The sequence below is a fragment of the Bubalus kerabau genome, chromosome 14, assembly GCF_029407905.1.
Source record: "Bubalus kerabau isolate K-KA32 ecotype Philippines breed swamp buffalo chromosome 14, PCC_UOA_SB_1v2, whole genome shotgun sequence".
Classification (NCBI taxonomy): Eukaryota; Metazoa; Chordata; class Mammalia; order Artiodactyla; family Bovidae; genus Bubalus; species Bubalus kerabau.
Window position 1 is genome coordinate 586024 of NC_073637.1, and position 23621 is coordinate 609644.

At 43.5% G+C, this 23621-nt stretch overlaps 2 long non-coding RNA genes across 2 annotated transcripts; one reads left to right on the forward strand and one right to left on the reverse strand.

Moving 5' to 3' along the window:
• Positions 1–3031: 3031 nt before the first annotated feature.
• On the reverse strand, positions 3032–16483 carry LOC129626437 (uncharacterized). The gene is made up of 2 exons (XR_008701955.1): positions 16339–16483; positions 3032–3276 (listed from the first exon to the last, which is right to left on the reverse strand). It is a non-coding gene; the product is annotated as an uncharacterized LOC129626437 (long non-coding RNA).
• A 170-nt stretch (positions 16484–16653) lies between these two features.
• LOC129626436 (uncharacterized) lies at positions 16654–23142 on the forward strand. Its single transcript, XR_008701954.1, has 2 exons — positions 16654–16929; positions 22392–23142. It is a non-coding gene; the product is annotated as an uncharacterized LOC129626436 (long non-coding RNA).
• The last annotated feature ends 479 nt before the right edge of the window (positions 23143–23621 follow it).

A 23621-nucleotide genomic window follows, 5' to 3' on the forward strand; every position in this document is an offset into this window, starting at 1 on the left:
CAAGACCACACAGACCACCACAACTCAGACTGGCCTTTGGCCTCCACCTCGACCTGGCAGGCACGCAGCAGGGGAGAACCCGGAATCCAAGCCTGCCTTCTCAAGACCCAGGGACGCCTGAGAAGCTTTCCAAAACATAAACCTAGCAACAAAGTGGATAAAGAGATTCTTAAATGACACACAGACCAATGACCTAGAGCCACTGGGGAGAGTGAAGAATAAAGGGAAGGTCTACAAGGCCACCAAGCTTTGGAGTGTTCCTCTGGGACAAAGGCAGATGGCACCCCAAGGCCATCTGTTAGCCTGACTCCACTGAAGCCACCCAGTCATTCAGTCAACTGGGTAAAATGTAAAATTTATGTTATATGTATTTTACCACAATTTACATGCACGCAGGGCCCTCCACTTGGTGAACTTGCTCAAGCTGAACCACAAGGAGTGTTTCGTTCTTCTGTTTTTCTTTGCAGAAACAGAAAGATCCTGGGCTACGTATCCCCTACTACATACTGGGTGTCCAGCACCCAGAACAGTGCCCAGCACTTGTAAGAGGCATGTAGTAGACATGTGAAGCTATGAGGGTGTATGTCATACATGTAAGCAGTAGGTACCCGTCATTAAAACACTGGACACATTGCTCTGTGGTTTGTAAGATGGGAGACATTAACGGGCTTAGCCTTTCTGCTTCAAGGACTGACTCTCTAGCTCGATCCTCATGCCCCAGAGACTCCTCCAGCCAGTGTATTCTTTCCTTGGAAGAAGGGAGACGTTAAGGGGCTTAGCCTTTCTGCTTCAAGGCCTGACTTGATAGCTCAGTCCACATGCCCCCGTGACTCCTCCAGCCAGTGTTTCCCTTCTTGTGGGGCCCCCGCCCATCCTCTACGTGGCACCTGCACAACCTCTTACAAGGTAAACTGCTGGGGTCGATCCTGCCCACTAAGGCCAAAATGCCCTGGCCAGCAGGGCCCACAACTATGCTAACAAAATGAAACTCAACCCCAATGCTTCACTGGGTGAGGGCCAATCCGATGGGCGTAGTCCCTGGCTGCTCTCACCTTGTTGAAGTCCTTTAATGGACTGGAACCTGGTGGTCTAGAGTCGACGATAAGAAGGTAAAGGAGAGAAAAAGGCTGATATTCCTTGATTTATGCAGAAAGCCAATAAAGCCCCTGAGACGGGACTTGCTCTGTTCACGGAGGCCTCAGGTGCCCTCTCGATGGAGTGAAGATGGAGAGCGCCTTCTCGAGAGGGTCTTAGAAGCCCGGGTAGGAAAGTGAACTAAGAGAGCCTCTGCTCTCCAAGGGATCAGCCTGAAAAAGAGAGAGAGAGAGAGAGAGAGAGAGAGAGAGAAATACACGGGGACCAGAGCTCTGATGGAGCAAAGGTGTTTTAATCAAACATGGTGTGGGCATATAGACTGTCTTACAAGGTAGTTGTTCTCAGCAAAGATAAAGATTAAAATTCCAGACTTACAAAACATAGGTGATCCATATTAAAGGGAGAGAGAGTTGTATACAATCACTTTTACCATATGGTTCACAGGAAGGAAGAGGGTACTTATCACTGTATAGAAAAACTAATGAAGGAAATGCCTGGATTCTTCAGCCCGCGGGAGAGGCTTGCCTCTCCTCTTCAGGAATTAATAAGGAGCAGAGAATTCCTGACAGATCCAAAACAGCACACAGGAAGCCTCTTGTTAAATGCTTCCTGACAATTCCCTCTATTTTATTAAATTTGTAAAAAAAAGGTCTTGACCAAATGAGTTTGGTTAGTATTAACCAACCTTATAGAAAGGCGATGGTAAACAACAAATATAATTATCAAGACAATCACCAAAGCTACAGTTCCAGACCCGATACTGTGGGTAATACTTTGAAACCATCCTCGTGGGTCTAGCCCAGGTAATTTGTTCAGCTAAGGTTTCCAAATTAGGGGAAGAGGGCAGATTTTTAGAAAAGGTTTTAAAGATTTTCTTTTATAGTAATTGTACATTCAGAGAGGTATTATCACGTATATTTTGTAAATGAAATTTGATTTGTTCCCAGTTGTAGGCACTATGATTGACGTGAACAGGAATAACACAAAAAGCTTAAAGAAATAGAGGAGTTAATACAAGTATATAGTTTGCAATTAATACAAGTTACAGAACGTAAAAGTCTTATTAAATTGTAAATTTTCTATGGCTATAACAAAAGGAAGTGGGACACAGGCCTGTATAAAATATGACTGACTGTAGCAAAAGAAATAGTTACTATGACGACTGGTCCCTATGAAATGTCCGGTCCAAGTTCCAAGTTCTTCGGTGCTCTGATGCTCGCAGCAAGTTTCCAAATGGCCCATTGTTCAGACCCACTCTGTTTATCGAGGATGATCTTAGGAGGAGGTGGGGCTAATCCACGGTCAAGCCACTCAAGAAGTCGTTTGTCATAGTAATGTTCCATCATAGTGTCAGTGACCTTCCATATCACACACAGTGTTGTTAATATCATCTGAGCAGTCAGATAACCACATACCATGGGGCCCCCAATCAACAATTGTATGATTAGCCACAAACATTGATTTTCTTGATTTGGTTTGACATTTGTCCCAAGGAATGGGAGTATAAGTAAAGTTTTTATACGTAAACCCTTTGCATAAAGTTCTTTGTTCTTTCCCTAACTCTTTCCCTAAAGTTTCAGTAGTATAAACATGGTTTACAGATGAAGAAAGGGCAGTAAATAATCCAAGCAGTGTCTGAAAGTCTTCTTTTGGAGGCAGGACGAAAGCCCAAGTTTGTCAGCCCAAATTTGTCAGCTGACGTTTATGCACAATTTTGCTGGGCCCATGCACAAGGGAAGGACTTCATAGCCTAAAGAAATATTAATTAGTTTTCTTTCCTGCCCAGGGTGTGAAGGCCCTTTCATGTACTAGGGGAGAAAGCATATGTATAGAGTCATTAGTTGAAATGATTGGTCCTCTCTGTCCATTCGACCACCTGTAATAGAGGGGGGTTGGGTGTTAGTCTGAGCTTGAGCAGGGGGAGGCACAGGCCAAAAGACTGAGCATTGCCAGGAGAATGTATTCAGGACTCGGAGGCAACCCTTGTTGAGAGACCAAATTTTCAGCTTGATTAGTAGGGCTTTTATTTGTCTCCAAGTGAGGAGATCATCGGGGTGATGCCGCCGAGGGTGGTGCTTTCTGGAGATTTTTGGAGCAGACATGGCCCGTATTGGAATTTCTTCTTCCTGGGGTTCTTATTTCATCTCCATTTTGAATGCTGGGGCCCCCCTTGGGTCGAATCTTAAGAAGAGGTTAAAAAATTTAAAACAAATAAAGCTGTAGTAACAATAGTTATAGGTTTAGAAAATGTTAGAACCTAGTAAAGTCTGCTTTAGATAAGGAAGACAGTAGTGTACCTGTGTATTCCCCTTTTAAAATTTTTTTTATTTGTAACTTTAGTGTGTGATGTATTTGTTTTGACTATGTCTTGTGTCTGTGGATTATAAGGAATACCTGTAATATGTATTTATTGATAGGTATTACAATTTTATGAGGATCGGAGCCAATTAAGAGTTTTAGTCCTAATTCTTCCACTGATAACGATTAGAGCAATTAAATCAAGGTCGGGTGTAAGTGACTTTATTTCCATAAAACGGGTATAGATCCATTTTACTGGGTGTTCTTGTTGGGCAATAAGTCCTGTGGGAGAATTAGAGGGGAGTATAAACAATTCTAGAGGTAAATCTATTTTGATGCGAGTAAGAAATTGTTTTTGTAATTTATTTTGCACCAAACAGAGTTCTTCTCGTGCCTCTTGAGAAAGTGAATGAGGGCTATTTAAATCAGGATCTCCTTTTAAAGTACTAAATAGACTATTCAGTTGATAATTAGCAATGCCTAAAGAAGGTCTAATCCAATTAATATCACCTAAGAGCTTTTGAAAATCATTTAAGGTTGATAATTTATCAGCACGGATCTGAGTTAGTTCGGGAGTAATGTGTTGCCTATTAACAACGAACCCCAAGTAATAGTAAGGTGTAGAGGTTTGAATTTTTTCAGGGGCAATGATTAATCTAGAGTTTTTAAAGCATAGTTGAGCTACATCAAACATGTGTTCAGTGTTTAAGATAGATGGAGCCGAAAACAATATATCATCCATATAGTGAATAACAAGAAAGTTAGGAAATTGCTTTCTCACAGGCTCAAGGGTTTTGGCTACGTAGTACTGACACATGGTGGGAGAATTCATCATCTCTTGTGGCAGTACAGTCTATTGGTACCGTTTATGAGGTCTAATATGATTAGGAGAAGAGAGAGAGAGAAAGCGAATCTCTATTGGTCTAAAGGGTGTAAAGGTATATTAAAAAAGCAATCTTGTCCTGGTTGCAATGCACCCATAGGCTTCACAGATGCACTAACTTTTCTAAGGTCTGTTAGGAGACGCCATTTGTTAGATTTTTTTTTTTTTTATGACAAAAATAGGAGAGTTCCAAGGAGAACAAGATTCTTCAATATGTTTTAAATCTAGTTGTGCATCTATAAGTTCCTTAGCCGCCTGTAATTTCTCTTTCGTGAGGGGCCACTGCTCTGTCCAAATAGGCTCGTCATTCTTCCAAGTTATTTTAATAATTGTATTGTTTGTTAAATGAGCAGTGGCCCCCAGGGAAAAGGTGAGATGTATATCTCAGTATGTCATATCTTATATCTTTTTATTAAAAGCATATATCTCACTTTTCCTTAGCAACTATGAAGTGTCTTGTATATTAGCATTTTATAGATTGGTGAATATATTTATATTTATATATATCAATATATTATACATTATAAAATATATTTATTAATAGTTTAAAATCTCTTTAGTTTTTCTGTAAGAAAAACTTTTTGTAAGAGGAATTTAATGTTTAGTAATTAATGTTTTAAAATCTTATTTTATTTGGAAATGACCTAGCTGTTTAATAAACTTTTATTATTTAGTTTTAGTACAACTCTAGAAATTTAAGTTATTCTAATCCTAAGAGACTATTTTAGATTACAATAACAGATTATAATAATAGATTATTCTATTAAAACTATAATTACTTTTAACAGTTTATCCAAAAGTTTTTATCTCATACATATATATATCTATATATATATATCTATATATAGATATATATATATAAAGAGTTACCTTTTTGTTGACAAATTTAGTTTACCTTAAACCTAGGCATAAGAAAAGTATTATATAATGTTGATGACTTAATACATGTCTTAATTAGATTAGCAAACAATTATATTTAAATTATATTCATATTTAAATAATTATATATATTTAATATTTTTCAGTTCACGTGAATTTGAATTTAAGTAGAGCTCGTTAACTTCATAGTATCTAAAACCAAAGCTGGTATATCGATGGCAACACTGCCAGATGTTGAGGGTTTCAGGTAAAAGATGGAATTTGTCTCAGGTTTTTGCTGAAGGGGACCTGGGGGGTCCCTGCTTGCAGTTTTCTGGAATAGGTTTCCTTTCAATGCCAGATTTAGACTTACAATCTTTAGCCCAATGCATTCCTCTACTGTAGCGAGGGCAGATTTTTGGAGGTCTTTTATCTTTATATATTTTTCTTTTCTTTTTTTTTTAAGCTTTCTTAGGGCCATCCCTTTTTAAATGGTTCTTATTTCCACATGTAAAGCATCCTTTATTTCCCTTTCTTAAGGCAGCAGCTATTGTTTCAGCTACCGTTTGCATCTTTTGAGTTTCTAATCCTAGATTGCGACAAGCCTTGAAATAATCAATAGTCCCTTTCTCATGAATTGGAGCTATAGCTTTTTGACATCCCTGATTTGCATTATCACATAATGCAAGTAATTTGCAAGTAATTAAAGGCGTTTTAATCAACATGGTGTGGGCATATATACTGTCTTACAAGGTAGTTATTCTCAGCAAAGATAAAGATTAAAATTCCAGACTTACAAAACATAGGCGATCCATATTAAAGAGAGAGAGAGTTGTAAAGCAAATAATTTCTCTAGTTGCCTTTTGGCTTCTCCAAATACACTACGGGAAATAGCAGTTTCTAATCTAGCTAAAAAATCAGCATGCATTTCCTTAGATCCCTGAACTTTAAATAAGTGATGAAGTAAAGTAGAAAAGTGATGGGGCTTTCCAGCCTTTTTACCCATGTCTTAGTACTTACTGGCCTCAATAGGCCCTGTGGTCACTCCGTCCAAGAATCTGCCTACGTGTACCAAGTCCCTGTTCTGGGTGCCACTTGTTGAGGTCCTTTAATGGACCAGAACTTGGTGGTCTGGAGTTGACGATAAGAAGGTAAGGGACAGAAAGAGGCTGATAGTCCTTGGCTTATGCAGAAAGCCAATAAAGCCCCCGACACGGGACTTGCTCTGTTCACGGAGGCCTCAGGTGCCCTCTCAATGGAGTGAACACACAGAGTGCCTTCTTGAGAGGGTCTTAGAAGCCCGGGCAGGAAAGTGAACTCAGAGAGCCTTTGCAGAGCTCCAAGGGATCAGCCTGAAAAAGAGAGAGAGAGAGAGAGAAAGAAAGACACGGGGACCAGAGCTCTGATGGAACAAAGGTGTTTTAATCAACATGATGTGGAAATATATACTGTCTTACAAGGTAGTTATTCTCAGCAAAGATAAAAATTAAAATTCCAGACTTACAAAACATAGGCGATCCATATTAAAGAGAGAAAGAGTTGTAAGCAGTCACTTTTACCGTATGGTTCACAAGAAGGAAGAGGGTACTTATCACTGTATAGAAAAATTAATGAAGGAAATGCCTGGATTCTTCAGCCCGCGGGAGAGGCTTGCCTCTCCTCTTAATTCCTGAGTATTCAGGAATTAATAAGGAGCAGAGAATTCCTGACAGATCTAAAACAGCACACAGGAAGCCTCCTGTTAAATGCATCCTGACATCCCCTCAGGCCACTCTCCTTACAGGACTTGGGCCGAGGCCAAGTTCTTCCTTGTCTTGGCCTTTGCCTTGGGGTTGCAGCACTGAAAAAGCGCCCACAGGCGGGCCCTGCTGCAACCCATCCTCGCGGATGGGGTCAGCCCTCCACTCGGGGGCAACTGCTGTTTCACGGCAGGATACCTCTGCTCCTGAGCTATAACCACCAATCTCACACTACAACCACTGCTATTCACACTATGACCACCGCTCTCACACACACTGCTCTCACACACCACTCTCACACACACCGCTCCCACACTATGCCCGCTGCTCTCACACTATGACCACTAGCACCACTGTCTCAAGGAGAAATGGCATGAAGGCTCTGCCTCCAGCACGTTTCCTAGGAGCCCGGAACCGGAACCCACTCAGTCACAAGGGGCTCTGTGGTAACAGGGGGGCTGGGCTCAGGCCCACCGTCAAGGGTGCAGAGAGGGGGGACGGGCTGCCAAAAAGACGACAGGTGAGTGTGGGGTGCGGGAGAAGGAAGGCCGTGCCCGTGGCTCAGGCCCCCAGTCAAACATGACCCTGCAAGGTACTGAGTCACAGTCGAACCGACCAGTATGAACTCCTTCAGAAACCACCACCCCTGGGAATGAGCACATCTTCTAAGTGGGCTTCTGCCCCCCTTTAAGCCCCAAACAAGCCTCCAGTGAGGCTACTGAAAGGGCACCCATGAACTCAAGGGCGTCCCCAGAACCCACCCGGCTGAGGAGGACTCACCACGCTAGCTGCCCCTCACTCTCACCCTGAGCTCGGTCCTCCCTGACTGACTCCCTCCCTCGAGCTCAGCAAGGGCTTGACCAACCTCGCTCCAGGCACTTAAAATGAACCCACAGTGGGTACAGGGGTTCATTCAACCTGCTGTGAACTCACCCTTTTAACTTCGACCCTGGGCTGTCAGACGACTCTGCCCCGTGGGGGCTGCAAGGTGGAGGTTCAGGGGTGTCCCTGCCTCGAGCCGCGACAGCCAGCGCCTCCCAGAGCCCACCAGGTGCTGCACCACCCTCCGCCCCTGAGTCTCCCACCCCTCTCCTGGCCCCACTCCCACCCTCGCGGCTCTCCACTAGCCAGAGCACAGGCCACTTGCTCCTGGCTCAGCCTGGACCTCTGCTGTCATTTGAGGACCTCGGTCCCCAGGGTGCTTGGGGTCCTATATCCACCCACCTCACGAATTACACACTCTGGGAGAGACAGAGTACAGTTTGGGGTCCCGCCTGCAGTTCACCCTGAACACGTTCTCTTTTTTTGGCTTTATCTACTGGAGTTCTCTGAGATGTGTTTTTAAAACCTCAACTGTTGCTTTCAAAAAGACTGTAAAATCACTGTGCTCAACTTTAAGAATAAAATCTTCATTTTCCACCTTAAAGTGAAACTGGAGGGAAGACTAAAAGCAGTCATTTTTCCAAACTGAAATAGAAAACCCACATGTGACCATGTCACAGAATACAGGTCACGTAACCCCTCCCTCCTCAGCCTTGGCCTCCACCACCAGCAGCCCGTCATCGCAAGGCCTGCCCTGGGCCGGCAGGGGCAAGGGCAGAGGGGAGACCGGCTCCTCTGTGTCCAGGCCGTGTGGGCTGCTTGCTCCACCTCCTTCCCAAGTTCACGTGGCACTGAAACAGCCCGGGCAAGCTGGGGATTCTGACCAGAAACACAACCGTAGGTACTACGCAAGGACACCTGGTTCTTGTTTTCCCCAGTATCAAAGTTGATCAATACAAGTACTGTGACTGTTACATGTGGCTTCAGATGACAGAATACACCCAGGGTGTCCCCACTTCCAGTGACAGATGCAAGCAGCTTGTAGATCAGCCTACCGAGAACTAGAAAAGCTAAACACAGTTTAAAAAGAGGTCCTTAGGCAGCCACAATCCAAGATTTCAAACAAAAGGGAAGCCCAGTGAGGGAGCTGAAGACTGAGAGGCCCGCTCCTTCCCTCGGGCCATCTGAACAAAGCCGACTCTGCGAAGAAAAGGCAGGAAAAAAGTCAAGCGGAGGGGACTGGATAACACAGCTCTGGACGGTTCCTTGGGCTGGGAAGACAAAAATTTGAGTGCAGGCCTAGTGAATCAGTTCGGATGTCAGAAAATGGACCCAACACTCTGCCCAAACTGGTTGAGCACTATCTGTCACCTTGTGGTGCTCAGGAGACAGATGGTGGGCTTCAGGACCTGCTGAGAAGAGGGCGGCCCTGGGAGGCAGCCCAGGCTTCCAGATGGAGACGCGGGAAAGCTCCTCCCTGGGCTCAGGGGGAAAGGTGGGTGAAGGCTGCTGAGACTGAGCTTACAAGGAACCCCCAGCCTCAAGTCCATCAGGCCCTGAGTGAACAGACAGCTCTGTCCCCACTGGAGGTCTGTGTCAGAGGAGACTCTGGCGAAGACAGCATCACTCAGAACCTCTAGGGTTTTCCAAACATAATGTCCAACATGCAATCAAAAAACCAAAGAGGGTGTAACAACAAACAGGACCAAGAGAAAAAAAAAACTGAACCAGATCCAGAGGTATCAGATGTATATCAGCATATCAGAGGTATGCTAGAGGTATCAGATGCAAATGTCACCTGTTGAAAAATATACTTGACAAAAGGAAAAATTTCTGAGAATCAAAACCGACTCTCGAACTTTACAATAACAGTGACTGAATTTAAGAACTCAGTCTCTGGCCTTAACATCACATTGGACATAGCTGAAGAGATGATCAGTGAACTGAAAGATGGGTCAGGTAAAAAATATATATAAGAGAGAAAAAAAGGATAGAATATAGTGAAGGAGCCCCTTGTTAAACTACGTTGTTAAAAAGTATAAATGGGGACTCTCATGGTGGAGAAAAGAGAAAGGGGAATAAGAAATGCCTCCAGGGGTTGAAACGAAAGACCCTCTTGATGAAAGTGAAAGAGGAGAGTAAAAAAGCTGGCAAAACTCAACATTCAAAAAAATGAAGATCATGGCATCCGGCCCCATCACTACGTGGCAAATAAATGGGGCAACAATGGAAACAGTGACAGACTTTATTTTGGGGGCTCCAAAATTACTGTAGACAGTAAAATTAGAAGATGCTTGCTCCTTGGAAGGAAAGCTATGACAAACCTAGACAGCATATTAAAAAGCAGAGACATTATTTTGCCGACAAAGGTCATTTAGTCAAAGCTATGGTTTTTCCAGTAGTCATGTATGGATGTGAGAGTTGGCCCATGAAGAAGGCTGAACGCCAAAGAATCGATGCTTCTGAACTGGGGAGTTGGAGAAGACTCTTGAGAGCCCCGTGGACTGCCAGGAGATCCAACAAGTCACTCCTAAAGCAAATCAGACCTGAATATTCACTGCAAAGACTGATGCCGAAGCTCCAATACTTTGGCCACCTGATGTGAAGGACTGACTCATTAGAAAAGAACCTGATGCTGGGGAAGACTGAAGGCAGGAGGAGAAGGGGACGACAGAGGATGAGCTGGTTGGATGGCATCAATGACTCGATGGTCATGAGCCTGAGCAAGCTCGGGGAGTTGGTGATGGACAGAGAAGCCTGGTGTGCTGCAGTCCATGGGGTCGCAATGGGTCAGACACTGAGCGACTCAACTGGCTGACAGGGACAGTGGCAAGAGTTGGTTCAAGAATCAGACCACTGACTCAAAAATGAAACCACACATTGGTTTCAGCAGCTCTGCAGGTGCCTAAGGCAAGAAGAGCATGTTCAAGTGCTCAGAGGAAAAAAAGTGTGGCTTTTAGTGGCACAGCAACACTGAGAGCTGACTTTCCAAGAACAAGGAAGTCAGAAGATAATGGACTGACATCTGTAAAATGCTGAAAAACAAATAACCACCAACCTGGAATTCTATACTCAACAAAAATACTCTTCGAAAGTGAAAGCAAAATAGAGACTTTGAGGGCAAATGGAAATGAGACAACTCATCACCCACACACATGCACTAAAAAAATACTCAGGCAGTGCTTTGGGAAAAAGAAAAGTAGTCTCTGACGGAAATACAAAAAACAAGTAGAGACCAACAACGAGGTAACTGTGAGGGTAAATATTAACTCTACAAAACAATGATGTTAACGCCAAATATATATCTAACAGTTCAAAGTGTAACAGTGACAGGAGGAAACAGTCGAGTCAGGGAGGCAGTAAAAGTACTAAGTTAGTCTTGAGTGTAAAACACATGCTGTGTCTGCAAATGCGCGCCTAACAACCTGACAGAGGAGCACAGAACTAGAGAAACACTTCATAGCTTTAAAAGAAGGCAAGAGCAAAGAACACAGACTAGGTGGGACAAACAGAAAACACACAGCAGCATGGTGTCTACACACTGAATATCAACCTTATAAACAGAGCAAATACTCTCATTAAAAGATAAAGTGTCAAACTGATTCCAATGAAAACTACACACTATTCACAGAGCTACATGTTAAGATGGAATATCTTTTAGACAGGTGAACCTAAAAGATACCTAGGCCAACAAGGACAGAAAACTGATGTGGCAATATCACTGTCAAATAGTGTCTAAAGAAAGAAGCATTATTAGTGATAAAAAGGAGCATCTCATACTGACACAAGTTCAGTCTAGCAAGAAGATGAGGATTCTAAATTTGAATGTACCTAATAACATAACCTCAAAATATCAATACATAAAAACTGACAGAAATAGAAAAGGAGTAACAGCCGAGCTCATAATCCCAGTGGGAGACGTTAAAGACACATCTCTCATGGAACGGCCCCCTGGTATGTAGTCACCTGCAGCCATGAAGTACCTGAAATGCGGCTGGCTCTACAATGAGATGCGCTGCAAGCCTGAAACACACACTGGATTTTAAAGACTTAGCATGAAAAAAAGAATGTGAACTATTTCATTAGGTTTTATCATGTTGATTACACACTGAAATGATATTTTATGTGTGCTAAAATAAAATATATTACAGGTAATTTCACCTACTTCTGCTTTTACTCAACGTGGCTACTGGAATCTGAATTACATGAGTGACAAGCCTGATCTGACTGATACACATGGAACATTGCATCCCACTGATACATATTATTTTCAAGAGCCCAACGAACATATAACAAAAAGAATATATATTGGGCCATTAGGAAAGCTCAAATTATTTCAAAGGACTGAAATAATGCAGGGTATACTTAGGGACTGCAACGGGCTGACGGTTTATGGGCCCTCAAACTTCACCCGGCAGGTGGTGATGATCCTAGGAGGCAGGCACTCTGGGAGGGGTCAGGCCAGGGGGGAATGGGCTCCTGTGCTGCGAGAACAGGGAGAAGAAGCAGGCAGTCTAGGAACCAGGAAACAGGCCTCACCAGACGAGGCACCTGCTGGTGATCTTGGGACTCCCCAGCCTCCAGGCCTACAAGAAACAACTTTCTGTTGTTTATCAGCTAGTCTACGGGATTTATAACAGTAGCCCAAAAAGACGAAGACAGGGCTCTTCATGGAATTAAGCTAGAAATCAAAAAAGGGTCACTAGAAAAACCTCCCCAAACATTCCGAAGTTAAATGACATACTGCTTGAAGAATTTCCTGATTAATAATTTTAAAAAACACAATGAAAATTAGAAAATACTTTTCCTTAAAAGATAATGAAAATCTGGCTTATTCAAACTTGTGGGATGCAGCGAACTATGTTTAGAGGGTAACTTAAAGCCTTAAACACGTATACTGGAAAAGAAGGAAGGCTAAAAATCAATTAAGCCTCTCTCCCAAGAAACCAGAAAAAACACCATAGCGAATGAAACACAAGGCAGATGGGAAAAAAAAAAAAAAAAAAGAGCAGAAAACAAGGAAACAGAAAGCAAATATGAAGTTTCTTTAAAAAGAAAGCCAAAAGTTGGCACTTTGAAAGGAATGATAAAACTGATAAACCCCTAGAAAGACTTATTAAGAAAAAGAGACAAAGCACAAATCACCAGCATCAAGGATTTTTAAAAGGGGAGACAACACATCTTGCAGATAAGAAAGATATTATGAACCACAGTTCACTTACTAATTGGAGAGTCTGCTCATCTCAATAAATTCCTAGCAGGGGGGAAATGCTTTACTGAAATAGACCCAAGAAGACATACAATATGAGAAAATTTTATTTGCATGAAAAAAATTACATCTGAAATTAAAAGCCTCCCCACAATGAAACCAACTGGTTTTGCCAATCAACTCTTCCAAAATTCTAGGGAAGAAAACAGTCATCTCACAGGAATTCTTGCAGTAAACAAGGAACACTCTCCAACCTTGTTTTATAAGACTAGCATAACCTTGATACTAAATCCAACCAGGAAGAAGTACAAGAAAGTAAAATTACAGACTCTGAGTATAGATGAAATAATCCTAAATAAAACACTAAGAAATAAAGTCCAACTGAAGGAGAATACATTGAGATCAGGTTGGGGTTGTTTTAGAATCACAAAATTTTTAAAAGTTAAATCACCACATAAAAGAAAAATCACCTGTTTCAAAATCTGCAGAAGATAAACTTAAGAATTTTTAATGTAATAATTTTAGCTCATGACTAAGAAAAAACTGCTTAGTAAACTAACAGAGAAGAATTTACATATTTTGATAAAAATATCTACAAAAAAGCTAATATCCTGTGTGATGGTGAAATAGTGAAAGCTTTTCCTCTGATAATTGGACAGAGACAAGGATACTTATTCTCACTACTTCTGTTCACCACTGTACTGGAGATCCTAGTCCATACAATAAGTCAAGAAAAAGGAAAGGGTTATCACAGTTGCAAAGGGGAAAAAAAGAACTTATTTGCAGACATAATTGTGTATACATAAAAAAATACAATTAGAATGATTTGAAGTAAGTGGATTTACCAAGGGGATATAGAAAAGTCAATTCTATCTCTATTAGGAATTTATAATGGCACTGAAAATATCAAGTTATCTAATTAAACATGTGCAAGACATACAGCAAACTATAAACTTCTAAGATAAATAAGATCTAAAAAAATGGAGAGCTATCTGTATTGTGTTCATGGATTATAAGAATAACATAAAAGGCACACACACACACAGAGTTAATCATGTGAGGCGATGCGTATGTGGGGCAATCATTCCACGACGTCTATGGGCATCAAGTCATCACAATGTAGACTTGAAATACACACAAACTGTATCTGTCAATGACTCCTTAGTGAAGCTGGGGGTCTAAAATCAGCACCTGCACCTGGTAGCTGGCAGGTGTGGGAACCCGGGTTCACGTGCAGGCTGTACACACTCTTAATCACAGGTGAGACTTGAGGCAACCCAGCAACTCTCCATTTTTTTCTCTGTTTTGCTCTGTTCCCCTTGCCATTTGTGTTTAACAGATTCCCAGTATCGAGTGAGCAGCGTCAATGCAGCAATAACGTTTCCCCATCTAAGGCGGGAGCATGTAACACCAACAGACTTCCCATCGCCCCGAGATAACTGGGGTGCCCCATCACAACAGAAAGCAAAGAAACACGACAGTCCCCGAGAGAGAGCTGCCCCACGGCAGGGGGAACTAGGTCCACCAGACGTCCCAAGGAGACCCCCAGGGGCTTGGAGCCCAGGCTGGGCCCCTCAGCTTGAGGCCACACTTGCCTTTCCACCATTCTGGGGGTCCTGGCAGAAGAAAGCCAGGCCAAGGAAGGGGGAGGGTGTGGCCGGCCCGTGGGACTCAGGGCAGGACTGACTTGGGTCTGTGCTGGGCTCCACGTCCAGTCACCACCCTTGGAGTGTACAAAGCTCTTGGGATCATTGTATGTTTTTGGCAAAAAAGCAATGGAGCTGAAGTCACTTAGGATGGCTTTTAAGGAAAAAAATCCTCACTGAGGATTCCCTCAGCGCCAGCCTCGGCCCCTAGTGAGATGCAGACTCCTGGTCATCCATGGCTGTGCCCGCAGCCCACCAGCTCCAGGAAAGGACTCCGCCTTCTCTTCTCTGTGTGCCGTGAACCTGCACAGTGGGCCTTCAGAACCTCAGGAGACTCACCCCACCCCCAATGTAGCCAGAACCCTCCCCAGGCATTAAAACAGCTGTGGAGTCACTTTGGCCCAAGCCCTGGTTACGGATCCCTGGAGCCCACTACAGCCTCTACAGCATGATTAATCAGGCCCTTTATACACAGATTCCTGCCTGTCAGATCTGAGCTTTGGATTCATGGTCAGCTCTGTCCCTCCCGTGGCAGCCAGGTGGGCCGCAATGCAGACAAAGGAGCTCAGGAGCTGAGTGTCAAGGGAAGCACTGAAAGGACAGCGATGGATGCAACCTGTTGCAAACTGAAGGAGGGTCCCTGCATGCCTCAGAAACGGCCTCTGGTGTGCAGGTGTGGAGGAGGGCCCCCACAGTGCAAAGCAAAGAGAGGTACTCAGGGGCAAAGGCTCTTGGCCTCTCCGGTAGCAGCTCCAGGTGGTAGCTCGTGAACAGTGGACAGCCAATGTGGTCACATGAGCGTGACACTTATTCCCTTACAAAGAAAGAGAAAGGGGGCAGGGTGTGGGAGTACCCGGAGGGTGTGGTGGGGGGGATGAAGAGAGGTGTCCCTCCTCTCTTCAGTGCAAATTGCTTTTGTGAGTCTCAGAGCTGCCAGAAGGCAGTTACCAAGTCAGGTCCCCACAGTATCCAGTGTGGGCTGGGTGCCTTAGCCCCCGTCACATGGACAAGCCACACCACATGGCTTCCCTGAGGTCTAACAGAAGATCTGGGGGGTTTGTCTAGGTACACACTTCCTTACTGTAGCTGTGTTACCCACTTCTGTGAGCCCCCGTTTTGTCCTCTAGATAAAGGACATCAATTTCTACCTTAGCAGGTTGCCAGCTTAATCCCATGAAGACTAATTAGGGTCTACAATTAATTAATCCTACAATTAATATCTGGCCTTAAGAGATATCAATGAATAGCTGGCCTTAAGAGATATCAATGAATAGCTGGCCTTAAGAGATACTGGGCTTCCCTGATAGCTCAGCTGGTAACGAATCCTCCTGCCATGAGGAGACCCTGGTTTGATTCCTGGGCTGGGAACGCTGAGCCGCTACAGAAGGGACAGGCTACCCACTTCAGTATTCTTGGACTTCTCTTGGGGCTCAACTGGTAAAGAATCTTCCTGCATTGCAGGAAACCTGGGTTCAATCCCTGGACTGGGAAGATCCCCTGGAGAAGGGAAAGGCTACCCACTCCAGTATTCTGGCCTGCAGAATTCCATGGACTGTATAGCCCATGGGGTTGCCAAGAGTTAGACACGACTGAGGGACTTTCACTTCACTTTCAAGAGACATGACCTGAATCCAGATTAAACTGGAGTCTCCCAGTGTCATCTGGCATTTCTTCCCTGAAGCCAGCCAAAATTCACATAGGAGCATTTCCAGGGTCTCCACGTAGCCAGCTGGACAGAAAATCCAGTGTGGTTCAAACAAGCTGACAGACAAGCAGGAGAGGACTCACGGGCAGATGGCCTCCCTCCGGTCTCAGGGGAGCTCCGGGACCACAGCAGGAACCGGCGCTCTCAACCCCCGGGCTCAGCAGCGCCCTCCTTATCAGGCCGGCGGCTCTGCCCTGACGGGCGCAGGAAGGCCACCAACTGCCCCAGGCTGAACTCACTCCCCTCCCACGGCTGTAGCCTGACCTCACCCGGCCTCACCCCTTCCGGCAGAACCAGCCCTCCTCTTCCCTTGATTCCAGTGTGAGGCCCGGCCCTGGGCCCTGATTGGTCACCGCCCCAGTCCTGAGCCACTCACGGTGGCCAGGGAGGATGGAACACACCGATTGGCCAGGTCCAGGTCATGTGACCATACTCTCCAGGATACGTGCGAGCTGCTCACCCTGTGTCCGGGGTAGAGAGAGTGTGATGCCCCCAGAGCAGAGCTGAGAGTCCAGTCCATGTGTCCGTGTGCTCAGTGTCCTGGGACGTGCCTGCACATCCTCTCTACACACCGCTTTGTCCTCTGCAGACAAAATATTCATGACACACCTCTTCCTTTCCCAAGCGCTGTTTCACACACCCACATTCAAGGGAGCAAGACCTCCTGTTTGAAGGTAGGTTTGGAGATCCTCTCTTAACCTCTGGACTTGTTTCTTGTATTGCTACCACTGCTACTGCCAAGTCACTTCAGTCGTGTCTGACTCTGTGCGACCCCATAGACGGCAGCCCACCAGGCTCCCCTGTCCCTGGGATTCTCCAGGCAAGAACACTGGAGTGGGGTGCCATTGCCTTCTCCAGTTTCTTATATTGTTAGAATAATTTATTCAGTCTAAAAACCCCCCACAAGCACCACCATATGCTTGCTGCTTTGCCTATTCAGGATTCTTAGCTGTTCTGACAGAGAAGGCAATGGCAACCCACTCCAGCACTCTTGCCTGGAAAGTCCCATGGGCAGAGGAGCCTTGTAGGCTGCAGTCCATTGGGTCGCGGAGAGTCGGACAGGACTGAGCGACTTCCCTTTCACGTTTCTCTTTCATGCATTGGAGAAGGAAATGGCAACCCACTCCAGTGTTCTTGCCTGGAGAATCCCAGGGACAGGGGAGCCTGGTGGGTCTATGGGGTCACACAGAGTCCGACATGACTGAAGCAACTTAGCAGCAGCAGCTGTTCTGAGGGCATGGCCCAGGGACCTCCCAAAGGGAATGCATTTTGTCCAAGGAAGCACCTGAGAGGCTGAATCACTGAATCACTTTGCTGTACACCTTAAACAAACAAATTATTATAAATCAACAATACCTCAATTTAAAGAAAAGATATTCCCTCATCAAAAATTGTTCCAAATTTTGTAAAGTTTTTCCTTCAATTGTTGGTTTTTAATATGTGTCTAATTGGTTTGGTGGTGTTTTGTGAGGTAGGGATCCAACTTACCTTCCCACATGGATACCAGATTGTCCCAATGGGACGATTCCTTTGTCCTTGAATAATTGAATATTTTTTAATTTAATAATGGAAATTATTAAATTAAATTATTGAATTAATTTAATCATTAAATATTAAATTATGTATTATATTAATATTATAAAGTAATCTATTATATTGATTAAATTAACTATTGAATTAATTTATTTAAATTAATATTTAATTTATTTTAATTTAAATAATATTTCAATTATTGTGCTTGATTTATTCATATTTTCTATTTGTTCCTGGTTCAGTCTTTAGAAGATTGTACTTTTCTAAGAATTTGTCCTTTTGTTCCAGGATATCCATTTTCTTGTCATGCAGTTATTTCTAATTGTCTCTTATGACCCTTTGTCTTTTTTTGTGGTCTGTTGTAACATCTCCTTTTTCATTTCAAGTTGCTTTGAGTCTTCTCCTTGTTTTTCTTGATGAGTCCAGCTAATGATTTGTCAAGTTTGTTTATGTTCTCCAAGACGTATCTTATTGTTTTATTCATCTTTGCTCGTGTTTCCTTCATTTCCATTTATTTCTGCTCTGATCTTTATGATTTCTTTCCTTCTGCTAACTTTGGAGGGTTTGTGGCCATTTTCCTCTTTTTCTAGGTTCTTTAGGTGTTAGATTAGGTTGTTTATTTGATGTTCTTTTCATTTCTTGAGGTAGGCTTCTTGTATTGCTATAAACTTCCCTCTTAGCATTGATTTATTGCGTCACATAGGTTTTGGGTTGTCATTTATTCATTGCCATTTGTTTTTAGGTATTTTTAAATTTCCTCTTTGATTTCTTCAGTGACCTGTTTGATTTCTCCATGTGTTTGTGTTTTTTACAAATTTTCCTATAAATGATCCCTAATCATGTATCAGTGTGATCAGAAAAGATGCTTGCTGTGATTTCAGTTTCTTAAATTTTGCAAGGCTTGATTTATGACCCAAGATGTGATCCATTCCAGAGAGTGTTTCATGTGCACTTGAGAAAAAAAAAATGTATTCTGCTGTTTGGTGATGGAATATGCTAAAGATATCAATAAGGTCCATCTAGTCTAATGTGTGATTTAAGGCTTATGTTTCTATATTAATCTTCTTTGTGGATGATCTGTCCATTGGTATAAGTGGGGTGGTAAAGTCCCCTGGTATTATTTTCTTACTGTCGATTCCCTGTTTTATGGTTATTTGTATTTGTCTTACGTATTTAGGTGCTCCTGTGTTGGATGTGTGTGTATTATTATTGCACTATCCTCTTCCTGGATCGATCTCTTTATCATTATGTAGTGTCTTTCCTTGTCTCTTGTAATAGTCTTTATTTAAAAGTCTATTTTATCTGAGATGAGAATTGCTACTCCAGCTTTCTTTTGATTTCCATTTGCATGGAATACCTTTTTTCCAGGCCCTCCGTTTTAGTCCGTGTGTGTCCCTAGGTCTGAGGTGGATGTATTATGGACAACATTTATATGGGGCTTGTTTTTGTTTCCATTCAGCCAGTCTGTGTTTCAGTTGGACCATTTTATCCATTTATAGGTAAAGTAATTATTGCTATGCATGATACTATTATTTACTTTATTATTCTGTTTTTTTTCCATGTCTATTCACTCCCTTCTATTTCCTGCCTAGAGAGCATCCTTTAATATTTGTTGTAAAGCTACTTTGGTGGTGCTGAATTTTTTAACTTTTGCTTATTTGTAAAGGTACTGAGTTCTTTGAATCTGAGTGAGGTCGTAGCTGGTTGGAGTAGTCTTGCTGGTAAGTTTTTCCCTTTCATAACTTTAAGTATATCATGCCACACCCTTCTGGCCTGCAGCGTTTCTTCAGAAAGATCAGCTGTTAAACTTATGGGGATTCCCTTGTTATTTGTTGCTTTTCCCTTTCTGCTTTTACTATTTTCTCTTTTTGCTAAGTTTTTCTTAGTTTGATCAGTACATGTCTTGGCATGTTTCTCCTTTGGTTTACCCTGTGTTGGACTCTCTGTGCTTCTTGGACCTGGGTGTGTTTCCTTCAACAATATAGGGAAATTTTCAGTCATTGTTTCTTCAAGGGAGAGTTTATCTTTCTCTCTTCTCCTTGAATTCCTATAATGTGAATGTTAGTATGTTTGATATCCACCAAATGGCCTTAAACTATCCTCAATTTTTTGGCTTATTTTCTTCTTTTTGGTGCTCAGATCGGGTGATTTCCACTACTCTGTATTTCTTTGTCTTTTTTTAAAATATACATATTTATTTTAATTGGAGGCTAATTACTTTACAGTACGGTAGTGGTTCTGCCGTACATTGACATGAATCCGCCATGGGTGCACATGTGCTCCCCGTCCTGAGGCCCCGCCCCCTGCCTCTGGGTCAGCCCAGTGCACCGGCACTGCTCTGTGTGTCAGCTTACTGATCTGTCCTCTGAATCATCCAATCTCTTGACTCATCTGCTGTATTTTTCGTGTCAGTTATTGTATTCTTCCATTATAATCAGTTCTTTTTTATACTTATTGCCTCTTTGTGGAGTTCTCACTCTGTTCTTTCATGCTTCCCCTGATAGAAGTCAATATCTTTTATTCGTTTATTTAATGGGTCCACTGGGGCTTGCTGTGTCATTGGCTTTCTCTAGTTGCATAGAGTGGGGGCTGCACTCAGTTTTGGTGCGTGGGCTTCCCATCGTTCTGTCTTCTCTTGTGGAGCACAGGCTCTAGGGTACATGAGTTCAACAGCTGTGACATGCAGCTTTACTTGCCCCGCAGCCTGGGATCTTAGTTCCCAGACCACGGGTTGAACCCTTGTTGCCTACATTGTCCGGAAAATCTTAACAAATGAACCAGCAGGGAAGATCCAGTAAATATCTTTATGACCCTTACTTTGCAGTCATTTGATGTAGATTATTTATCTCCATCTTGTTTAGTTCTTTTTCTGAGTTTATGTCTTAGCTGTTCATTTAGCATAGATTCTTTGTCTCTTTATTTTGCCTTTTTGTTTCTATGCATTAATATTAGGTAGATGAACTATGTCTCCATGTTGAATAAGTGGATGTTTGTAGAGTGTCTCCTAGGCGGCCCAAAGGAACAGCTCCCCCAGGTCACCAGAGACAGGAAATCCAGGGTGTCTCCTGTGTAGGCTGAGTTTGGTGTTCTGTTAGATGGACCTGCATTTGCTTTGGGCATGCTGGTGGGTCTGGCTGGCCCCCAGTGCAGCTGAATGTAAGCCCCACCTCAACAGTTGCAGGTGTACTTCTGGCTGGAGCTGACCTGGAGTGGGACTCACCTTGAGGGGATGCAAGTCACGGCTGAGTCCACCCACCGTGAATGGTAGGAAAGGAGGCGATTGCGTGGGAATCCAGGCCCTTGAGGGCAAAGCCATTTTGGAGGAGCGTTGTGGGCGTGGCTGGGCTGGGTATGTCTGTTCCACAGGGAACACAGAGACATAGCAGGGCAAGCAGTGCTAGCAAGGTAAGTGAGGAATGTCAGAAAAGTCTCCTTCTAGCACTGGGACAGCTGGGTACAGGGAGGATTTTTTTAAATGTCAAGTGATTTCATCCCTGGATAAAGTTTCAAGAAATCCTTGCCCCTTTGGCACGTGTCCTAAAATTAGTATATAATTCTCTTTCCCATGTGACCTGTGGCTACATTGAGCATCATTACCGACAACATTCAGCGTCAGTAAGTTTGGCACTAACCTACGAAGCATGGGGTCTTGGCTTACCACAGCCCCCAGCTCTCTCCCAGACGTAGCTCTGCTGGTTTCAAATCAAGATATGGGGGCTTGTCTTCCTCATTCAGGTCACCGGGGCTCAGGTGCTCAGCATGTCCTCCCAGGGAAGATACCAAGTTGGTAATGTCCCCTCCTAATTCTGGGTCACCCATCAGGAGTATGGGTCCTGACTAGACTCTATCTCTCCCTTCCAATGCATCTCCATATTGTTTTTTCTTTACAACCTTAGTTGTGGAAGAGCTACTCTGCTAATTTTCAAGTTGGCATCTGGGTTTTCCATGTGAGGAAGCTCTCAGAATAAAATAGAGTAAGTGTCTCAAAAAGTGCCGTTTCAGTTTCTGTGGAAGCTGTCTCCTTGTGTAAGTCAGTGGTTCTCAAAGTGTCATCACTGGACCAGCCGTGTTAGCATCACCTGGGAAGTGGTTAAAACTGGAGTTTCTTAAGGTCCACCCTGATCTACTGTATGAGATGCTCTGAATCATTCCTCCAAGCCATACACATGCTCAATCCTAAATTAACCTGAAACACATCTCCCCCAAGGTTCTGGGCCCACCGTGCCCCTTAGCTTTAACCAGGCACTACTGTTCTGCAATTCTGAGGAATTTTAGGAATTTGGGGGGCATGTTTCACCACTCTCACTTGGAAGATACTAAGGAATATCTAATAAGTTGGACACGATACTTCTCTCTCGTCACCCATTGTGAGAGTTCTTAGTACATAAAGTAAAAATAAAGAACAATTTGATTGGTAAAGAAAATCCTACAGCAGGTTGGAAAGGTGCAGATGCTGCATTAAGATCAAGGTCTTGTACAAGGTTCATGGGAGTACAGGATGTACAGATATTTTGTAAACTTCATGGAAAAGAAACAAGGGTGGAGCAGAGTAGCCACTGGGCTTCAGTGACCCCCTACTGCTTAGCTGTGCACCTTCCTGCAGGTGTGATCACCACTGAACCCTGGGAAGAGCGCTTCACACCTTGAACTGTAAGGCTCCCCAGCAGGCTGGCCTGTGACCTCCTGGGCACCATCACCTTCTGCTGCTTCCTGAACTGGCCATGTTTTCTCCCTCTGCCTTCATCTCCTCTGCCTTTATCGCCTCGTCTTTTGTGGGGTTGCCAGTACCTTGTGGTCTGTGCTGGGCCAAGGAAGACACACGTTTGCACTTCTGAACCCTACTGGCCATCTGATGACACGTCATCCTCCCGTGATCGTTAACTCTGGCCCTGATGGGAGAGAGCTGTGTTCACTCACCACTGATGTACTCTCTTTTAGCTAAAGAAGGAATCCGTTCTAATCATGCTTTTTAGGTGGCTGGATTTACCAAACAGAAATACACGAATCCCAGTTAAATTTGAATTTTGGGGAAACAATGAAAACTTTTTTTTTCTTTTTTTAGTAGAAGTCCATCTCCTGCAATACTTGGGATGTACTTATACTAAAAAATTATTCACTGAGAACCAAATTTAACTAGATGTCTTGTGTTTTACCTGACAGGCTTACTCCCAAGGTAAAGGGGTTCCCATTTTAGCTTCCCATCCTAGGAGTGGCACTTTGTCTTAGAAAGGAATGTATTTAGTCATCAAAATAAGGTCAGACTTACCTGCACGCCAGCCATGACTTGTGACATATTGATCACATGTTGAAATGATAATACTTTTTGTTTACTGGATTAAAATATAATTTGAAAATTAATTTCATCTGCTTCTTTATGTTTTTAAATGTGGTTAGTAGAAAATTTAAGGTATTATATGGAGCTTGAGTTTGTAGTCCATAGTACACTTCACTGGACAGCTTTGGCCTAGAGCAAAAGCCATGCTGGGGGACCTAACGACCATCGGGCTGGGAGTGGGGCACCCCTCTCCCCAGAAAGAGTTAGACTCTCCCCTTTGGAGTCGTTTGTGGCTGAACTGGTTGGGGGCATACAGATTCCTTGAGTGTAGTTTGTCTTTACAAAGATTTTATTGTTTGAATTTTTCAGTTCTGACCAAATCTTGGTGGTTTTTGATTGACGAGAGACCAAACAGGCCTGGAGTGCATTTCCTGTTAAGTATATTTGTAGCAGGGTGCTTCCCAGGTGACTCTGGTGGTATAGAACCCATCTGCCAATTTAGGACACACCGAAGACTAGGGATAAAAGTTTGATCCCTAGGTCAGGAAGATCGCCTGG